Raw genomic sequence first — 9,810 nt, forward strand, 5'->3', positions numbered from 1 at the left:
AGGTGTTATCAAAATATTTGGTACTGAAGGCGGTAGCCAAAATGTGTTGTTTTCAGCAGGTTTTAATATCATATTGCAGCTGTTTCATTTAAAAACACATCTAAATAAATAGATGTTTGAGCATTATAAATAATCTTGGATACTTTACTATTAACGTTTGTACTTTATTATGGATATTTGGGATAAGCGTGAAGTTGTGCACACAATTTAAACTACTTAAGCCTCCTACCCGCCCAGTAAATATACATTTTAATGACCGTTCCAAGGCGGTACCTAACACCTTGATACACACCCTTGGTTCTATATATTATACATGTAGCGTGTTGTTTGTGGAGTTTGTGTGTTTCTTCCGTGTTTCTGGTTTGTGAATAAAAAAAATCTGTTCTATGTCATTGGCGTTTATCTTGTGCCATTGAACGGGATTTATGTTTAAACTTTCGACTATTGAACTTGTTTCTGTAATTTTCAAATAAATATTGATATTGACAAACAAAATTAAGCATTTCAATGTTAATGTCAAAGTCATTTGCCTGTCAAAATACAAATATTACCAATTTCGACAGCATTGTTACTGAATTCTTCATTGTTTGATTGGATTTTGTATATGAAAAGAAGTCATTAATAAAACCACCGAACAGTTTTGTAATATTTCTACTCTTTTCCCATATTGAAAGTCAATTAAATCACAAATTATCTCTGATATAAAACTATTAGTTTCATTTAGGCCCATCCATATGGAAGGATCACTTTTTGAGTCCTTATGATGATGATCCAATGTTGTTCAACGTACCTAACTCCACTGAGTGCCTTTTACGTGGCTCATTTTCAAATTGTCTCTTGTTGACGCAAAAGGTCTCCATCCCTGTATCCCTAATGTGCTTACATTCAAGTCTGAGCTGACTAAGAAATTCTACAAAAGCCAAAGCTCATTCAACCATATGTTGGCAACAATCAGCTCTAATTTGCCAGACAGTCATCACAGACTGGCTCTTCTCAGGTCTACCGTGTGTCCAGCAAACGTTTTGACACGCTAAAGCTGCCAGACATACAATAAAGGTGCTATGTAAAGCCCATGAAGTGTCCAATTAACAATAGTATTGCTATATTTTAGACTATTAAGTGTAAATAAATCATACAGGTACTACGACAGCCAATTCAGTGCTCAGTAAATCCATACTTTGCTGCAATAAAGCTCGTCTAGTGCCAAACACAAGAGCAGCCTTTTTAACTGCAGAAGACATCTACACAAGCCCTGGCAGGATCGGGCACATCATATTGTGATTACAGTCAATTCTATGCATCGATAAACAAACCTCAGAGGGGCTATACTTAAGTAAGTCCAGTTCACTATCATTTAAATTGTGACAACGACAGAGTGAGGAATCACGTGACTTTAAATGGGTTCTCACATGGGTCACCGTCGATGTAAACAAACTAGTAAGTAACGTTAATTTCTAAATAACTTTTTTGACAGAACATTTATGAAAATATTTATTAGCCTATAACAGACTATGCTATTTCTGCTCATACACGAACTATTTTAAATTTGTGTATATAAATGATGAAATCCTGGGGCAATATTTCAGCTTTGCATCGTTCTACCAAATTCCGTCAATTGGCCAAGGATCGCAAGGATCAACGCTAACTATTAGTGTGAATATAAGTAATGAAATGCGTGACTGATGTTATTATCGGGGATATGAACGCAGTTGGGCTAGTTAAAGTAATAGTGGAGTCCTTTGGATTCCACTCACTTTGACCAGTACAGCTGACTTCATACTCCGATAATGTTATCACGCAATTCATTCCTTAAAATAAACACCATTATGGCAACCATACACGCCATACCGAGCAAAAAAAATTGTTGCGTTTCTTTAATGAAGCGTACTCCGTGACAAGCAGAATACGTCTTTGCGACCATTAACTCCATTTAGAGGCAACACACCCATGTTTAGTTCTTCTAAGGCCTTCTCAGTGCCAAACATAATATATACTGGCTCTATTAAGCCTTCTCAGTGCCGCAAAGTCTGCATAGACGCAATTATAAAGCCCATTCAAAGCCCATTATAGAACCATAAACAGTTGTAATTAAGTTTACTTTAAGTGCCAAATAGACCAAACTTTGGCAACTATAAAGCTCATCAGATCAGCTCACTGAATATCAGATCACAAGCTAACAATGTAGAGAGTCATAGCCGTAACTGTCGTTTACATTGATGATATACTATCATCGAGCGTTTTAAATATTTATGGTGACATCACGTACATAACTGAAAGTAGAAAGCACAATCTAGATACGTTATTGATGGATGGATGGATGGATGGATGGATGGATGGATGGATTTATTCGTGCATATATATATGTCATAGTAACAAACCAAATATCTCATAAAGTTATAACACAGACTGATTAACAAAGTATTAGTGATGATATCTATACCAAAGCACAACATCATTAAAATGCTTTGGATATATACGTGCGTTAATAAAGATTTAATTCAATGTGACAAATATATAACACAGGATAACCCATTAAAGTTATTCAACTTATTTCCAATGGGGTCCTTATGACAAATATAATTATTTGCCAAGATCTCAGTTGTAAGCTGTTTAAATTAGGTTTTCTTATACAAAAATAACATGCATGTACACTTGACCAGTTAAAGAATGATTAAATTTTTGAGATCGAACTTTTACAGATATAATGCAACCGACTGTTAAAACCATATGACACTTTAGCATAATATGACAAAAATCTTTGAACTGATATGCAAGATTAAATGAATAACAATTAATAAAATAGGAAATCTTCCATTTCTGCACATTTCATACCAACAATGAGATGTGATTTCACTTCTTTTTTAAAAGTATTCTTATTTTTCAATTCTTTTAACTTTATTGGAAGACTGTTCCAGTCCTGGATTGCTTGATAAAAGAAAGAATTTAATATAAAACTGTCAGCCTGTGGCACTTTAAAATTTCCAGCACTATGTCTACTGCTGTAAGAATGTGTGGATGAGACTCTAGTAAAATGTTCATGTAAGTATGATGGGCATTTGCTATTTAAGATTTTATGTACATGGTTTAATCGTAGTTGCTTTATCCTATTTTCTATATTAAGCCATCCAATATCACTGAAAGCCGAGACTTTCAGGGAAGTTCTACAATCATAGCCATAAATAAATCTGACAACTTTGTTCTGAGTGACCTGTAATCTGTTCTTGAATTGTTTAGATATACCACTGTACCAAGATGTCGATGCATAGTCAAAATGACATTGTATTTAGGAGTTACATAACAATCTTCTTAGATTCATATCTAAAAAACGATTTTGTCTATATATTTTTTTAGCCTAGAATTAACATTACTGACAATATTGTTAATAATAGATGCAGCACTGATATCATTGTCCAGTATACTCGCAAGATATTTAACAGATTGTTTAGGTTTTATGATATGGCAATTGTAGTTTACATTAAAGCTATCAACTTTTGTTAGTTTTCTTTTAGTCCCAAATAGAATACATTCTGTTTTTCCAAGATACAAAGACAGTTTGTTGTCAACTAACCATTTACTACAGTTTTCAAGTTCCTTGCCGAGTACATTAATAATAACAGACGGATCTTTGTGTGAGAAATGGATAGCACTATCATCTGCATATAATATTAATTTACATTTTTCACTTATGCTTATACTCATATCATTGACATAGCATAAAAACAGCAACGGTCCAAGTATGCTTCCTTGAGGAACGCCACAAGAGATGTTCATGAATTCAGACGTTGTATTATTTACATTGACAACTTGTTTACGTCCAGATAAATATGATTGAAACCATTCAATTGAATCCACACCAATTTCTTTTAGTTTCTGACATAGAATTTTGTGATCTACGGTATCAAACGCCTTTTGAAGATCCAGCATAATCATACCTGTATATAGACCTTTGGAATTTTGTTCTTTTATATGGTCGGTCAAATGAATTAGGCAGGAGTCAGTTGAATAGTTACATCTAAAACCACTCTGAAGTTCGTATAATAATCCATGTTTAACAATAAAAGATTCTAGTTGGTTGTATACAACTCTTTCTAAGATTTTTGAAACTATACATAGTATGCTTACAGGTCGATAGTTTGAAACATCAGATCTGTTGTTTTTCTTAAACAATGGTTTAACTTCAGCATTTTTGAGTTCAGATGGTACAATGTTACTTGTGATAGAGCTGTTTATCAGAAATGTTACTGGTATCTTTAAAAATGGTGTAGCATCTTTTAAAAATCTTGCAGGAATGTTATCTAACCCTGTGCTTTTTGAACAATTTAGTTTACATAGTTCCTTGTAAATGTATTCTTCACTAACAGTGTGAAGTTTAAATTTAACAGAGTCAGGATTTCTATCTTTATAAAATCGTTTAAAACAGTCAGGCTCATAGTTAATCAAATTGAAGGGCAAAGGTAGTTTTTTTACTAAAGCTGAGGCTACAGTAGTAAAAAAAGTATTAAAGTGATTTGCAATCTTACATGGTTCAAAACAATTTTCATCATCAATGTTCAAAACAATATTTTGAGAAGATTTACTTTTACTATTATATCCAAGATTTTTTTATATCTGACCACAGCTTTTTTGGATCATTTTTATTTTCTTCCAGCTTGTTCGACATATATTCTGATTTGGCCTTAATTACTTCTTTCTGAACAAGGTTTCTGTAAAAACGATATTTATCTAACATCTCCTTCTGTTTGTATTTTTTGAATTTGAAATAAAAAGCATCTCTTTGACTGATGAGTTCCAGAATGTTAGAATCTAACCATGGTTCACTTCTTTGTTTTAGTCTGACTTCCTTAACAGGAGCAAGAGTGTTCAAAACTGACAGAAATGTTTCTTTAAAAGACAGCCATGAATCTTCTACATTTTTTTGCAATAAACATGTTTGACTAATCGCACAGTTTAAGTTTGTGAATAAAATGATCTACATTGTAATGTTTCAAAGATCTTATAACAACATTCTTATGCACATTATACGTCCCTTTCTGTGTTTTACGCGTACAAAATACAGGCAAATGATCACTGAGACCTATCGGAAGAGTACCAGACTGAAAATCTTGTCTTGATGGCTACATACAATGTGATCTAACACAGAAGAGGAGAACTCTGAGATTCTGGTAGGGTCATTTATGATCTGTTTTAGATTAAAGATATTAAGAACTTGCTCAAACCTTTTAAAAAGAGCTGATTTCTTTGCAAAAAAACAAATGTTAAAATCACCAAGGATGTACCATTCTGTGTCAGATCTAATCATAGATAAAACATTTTCAAAAAAATCAACAATTTGTACTTCCGAGTCCATAACTGAATTGTCCAGCCAGGTCTCTGAAAACGCTATGGCTGCAAATCTACATTTTGACATTAAATGTCTCACTTCGGGCAACTTTGGTAATAGAGATCGTATGTTGAAATGAATAAAATGAAGTCCTTTAAGTTCAAAGCAGTTAAAATTACTACACGATTCAGCAAAACTATTGTCATGTAAATCTGGCAAAATTCCATCATGAATATCGTTTAAATCATCACAAAGATAAAAAGGTAATAATTATGTGACTTCTTTAATGAAGGACAAACAAAATGACTGAATGCTTTAAAAAGGAAATGAAGTGCTGATTTGGTGTAAGAGCGGGCGCATCTTCTTGGCAAATTTTTTGATGTGTACCCTCTTCCAGAGCCTACTTCCCAGAGAAAGTGTTGGTTAATTTTAGTGTTCACAGTGCATTCTGGCGTTTTTTTCCACTTGGACATATTTAGGACCCACTCCCTTAGGGAGCTGGTGAGTTTCATTCTTTTACAGATACGAATCGATCGATTGAATGTTTTATGTTCCATACGGTCAAATGTTTTCAATCCAAGTAAATCTCTAATCGTAACACTAATAATAATTTTGCGTTTTCCTGTCGTTGATTAGAGCCCCGGTTCACGGGTATCATATATCTAAACTGCTTTGTCGAAGAATTGCTATACTAAACAATGAAATATAAAGAAATACAGATGCAGATGCTCCGCTAAGATTGTTAGCCATTTAAATTTCTTTTTGGGCATGATTTTAATCTAAAACGAGCGTCATCGTAAACAAGCAATTGCTCTTCATTCGGTGCACAAGGTTGTTTAAAAAATATCATTGAAACATTTAGAAAAACAGTGTTAATACTCGCCGAAACGAGTACGTTTTTCACCACAAACAGTGAACCAGGAAACCTGGGCGCACCTGACAGTACTGCCCTTGTTTACATAATTTACATAACCCGCGCGAGAAAAGACTGCGTTATTATCCAAACACTTAATAAATTGTCTCAGAAAGAAGAATCTTTCACGATTTGATAGAGTTATAATCTCTGAATACATCAATATATCATATATCATATTATAATGAAATTAATCATTAAAATTAACAAAGACAACTCAAATAACTGTAGATTCATGCTACATGAATATCACCAAATGACCCAGGAAATTGAACCTCCAAGTCAGCAGAAGTATGGGACCAAGGGGATAGTGACCAACAATTTCAGGTAAGAAAACACTAGGGTTATTATCACTGCGTTTTGATCCGGGAAGTATTCGATTCGAGTGGCTTTTTTGCACATTCTGATTTAATGAGGCGCATGTTTTCAAAATAAATGGCATTTAAATGACGGACTCTTTTGTTTTATGACATCCTTTTAACATCGCGTTATGATACGCGTATGCTGTGATGTCAGCTGAGTGGAATACGGCCACACTGCACTGGAGTGGACTACGGACTACCATTTTTGCGATATATATTGCGTGTGAAATTAACCCTTTGCATGCTGGGTAAATTGTCGTCCGCTCAAAAATGTCATCTGGTTTATTCTAAATTTCTTTCAATTTACTTAAAACTTTGGGGATATATATTGACTGAGTGGCAAACAGCTTGGAACCTGACCAGACGCTGAGTTACTCGGTGTCTGGTCTGGTTCCAAGCTGTTTGCAAAGCCTTTAAAATCGCCATCAGCAGCCTAAGGGTTAAGATGGGTAGTTAGCGTATATAACGTTACTTTACACCTCAACTTCAATTCCTTAAATGAACTGCCTTTCGTCAGTTGCAGTTTTCATCCGAACACAACATCTTCGGGTATGTTTGGATCGTGAATCATCGCATAACAATATACATTGCAATTATTAATCTTGTTATTGTTTGAATCGTGTCAGCAGGTACCGTAAAAATAAATCAACCTTTTAAGAAAGTGTTAATTTAAGATATGTTAAATGCATTGTTGCCATAAAGGTTTCAATCTGACGTTTATATGTGATTTCAAGTGTTTGATCTTTTCCCGCGTTATTGTGACGCCATTTGATAACAAGAGCCGTCGTAAGATAGTGCGCTCGACTACGCCGCTTTGACTTAGAATACAATAACGATGTAATAATACCAAGTTTGGTCTCTTTATGTCAAACCTAACTAAAATTATTTGATACATAAGGTGACTTTGATGCTGCCCTCCCACCTGCCCGCCCAAACAATGACGCAAGTCATTCAAATAACTTGATTTCCCATTATGAAAATGTGGTTAAGAATATACAAATATGCCTTTCAAAGGAAATTAAAAAGAAATAATAAAAAAATGAAGGGTCATAACTTGTATTTAGGCTTAAAACGGAGTTATGTTTCTTGTTGTAAGATGGTCATAAATAATTTTGAATTTTATTAAGTGCATTTAATGAACGGTATAGAAGTTTTTTTTTAATTTAAATCCCAACTTGTCCTTAACTTTTACTTGCCTAAAACTTTAACCTAAGTCAATCAGGGGCCATAACTTGTTTTAAGGATATGGAGTTATGTAACCTCATTGGGTGATTGTCCTGAACAATTGTGTGAATTATTAAGTCAATTGAATGAAGGGTATAGAAGTTATTAAACATTATCCCAACCTGCCCTAAAACTTTAACCTAAGTTCCATAGTCAATCAGGGGCCATAATTTGTATAAAAGATAATATGGAGTTATCTAACCTCATTATGTGATGGCTCTGAACATCTATGTGAAGTATTAAGTCAATTGAATGAATGGTATTGGAGTTTTAAGTGAAAATCCCAACTTGCCCTAAAACTTTAACCTGCCCTAAAACTTTAACCTAGGTCAATCAGGGGCAATAAGTTGTATTTAGGATAATATGGAGTTATGTAACCTCATTGTGGGATGGTCCTGAACAACTGTGTGAAGTATTAAGTCAATTGAACAAAGGATATAGAAGTTATTAATAAATATTCCAACTTGCCATAAAACTTTAACCCAAGTTCCATAGTCAATCAGGGGCCATAATCTGTGTAAAGAATAATATGGAGTTATCTAACCTCATCATGTGATGGCCCTGAACATCTGTGTGAAGTATTAAGTCAATTGAATGAAGGGTATTGGACTTATAAGTGAAAATCCCAACTTGCCCTGAAACTTTAACCGGACGCCGATGCCGACGCCGAGGCTGGGGCGAGTAGTATAGCCCACCTATTCTTCGAATAGTCAAGCTAAAAATGTTTCCGGTTACAGTCGGGTCGTTTAATTTACAGAATGGATAAGAAAGATTACTGTAAGGTTTTCTTATATGAAAAAAAAGTATATTTTTTACAATTCTTGAATGAAATAATGAACTATTGGTGAATATTTAAGTAACTAATTGCGGAATTGATGTCATTATCGGGGATATGAACGCAGTTGGGCTGGTCAAAGTACGCGTGGAGTCCAAAGCACACACTTTGACCACCCTAATTGCGTTCATATCCTTGTTTTAATACTTAGCCCCGTCTCATTTACCATTTTTAATTTAATGTAGTAAGACCATAATGGGCATCATTTCAAACCATGATCAGCTTGATAATTTCTTAATACGTATTATTTCTTACATTCAAAAACAAATTTTATCGCCAAATGACAATTTTATTTTTAACTTGAATTACGTTTCCGCCATTTCAAATTTTCTTTATGAAAACGACATTGCCCTAAAAACAAGAAAATCCTTTATTTCGTTTATTGCCCAACATTTTGTTATAATTTTGTTTCAGAGTCACAAGAAATATACATGTATTTGCTTTCAGAAACTAAACATTATTGATCACATTAAACAAACAATCAAACTGTACTGAAATAGCCTTATGATATTACAATTTTAACATAATGTTTAGGTCGCCATTTTAACATACATATGTTTTACTCATGACCTGTTTCTTATTAATAATTCACTTTAACATTTTGGCAACATGGTGCCAAAAACTTAAAATGTTTACCGTGCCATATGCATTTAAAAAAATAATTTCAATTTACACCAGTTGTGCCTGCAAGTTGTGAAATATTCAAAGAAGCTTAAATTTATGTGTAGAAATGTATTAAATTATTTTTTAATGAATATACAATAAAAACTTCTGTAAAAATTGTGAGCTAATATTTACAGCTCAACTTCCATTCCTTAAATGAACTGCCTTTCGGCAATTGCGTTCATCAATCGATGATATATTACATCTTCGGATATGTTCGGATCGTAATTCATTGCATAACAATATACATGAAAGCTATAGATCTTGTTATTGGTTGTATTGTGTCTGCAGGTCCCGTAAAATATAGATCAACATTTTTAAAAGTGTTAGTTTATTATATTTTAAATATATTGGTACCAGAAGTGTTTTAATTTTACGTTTTAACGTGATTTCAAGTGGTTGATCTTTTCCCGCGTTATTGTGACGTCATTTGAAAAAATGTTTCCGGTTATAGTCGGGTCGTTCTATTTACAGAATGGGTTAAAACGGATTA

This window comes from Mya arenaria, chromosome 3, assembly GCF_026914265.1.
Source record: "Mya arenaria isolate MELC-2E11 chromosome 3, ASM2691426v1".
In the NCBI taxonomy this organism is placed as follows: Eukaryota; Metazoa; Mollusca; class Bivalvia; order Myida; family Myidae; genus Mya; species Mya arenaria.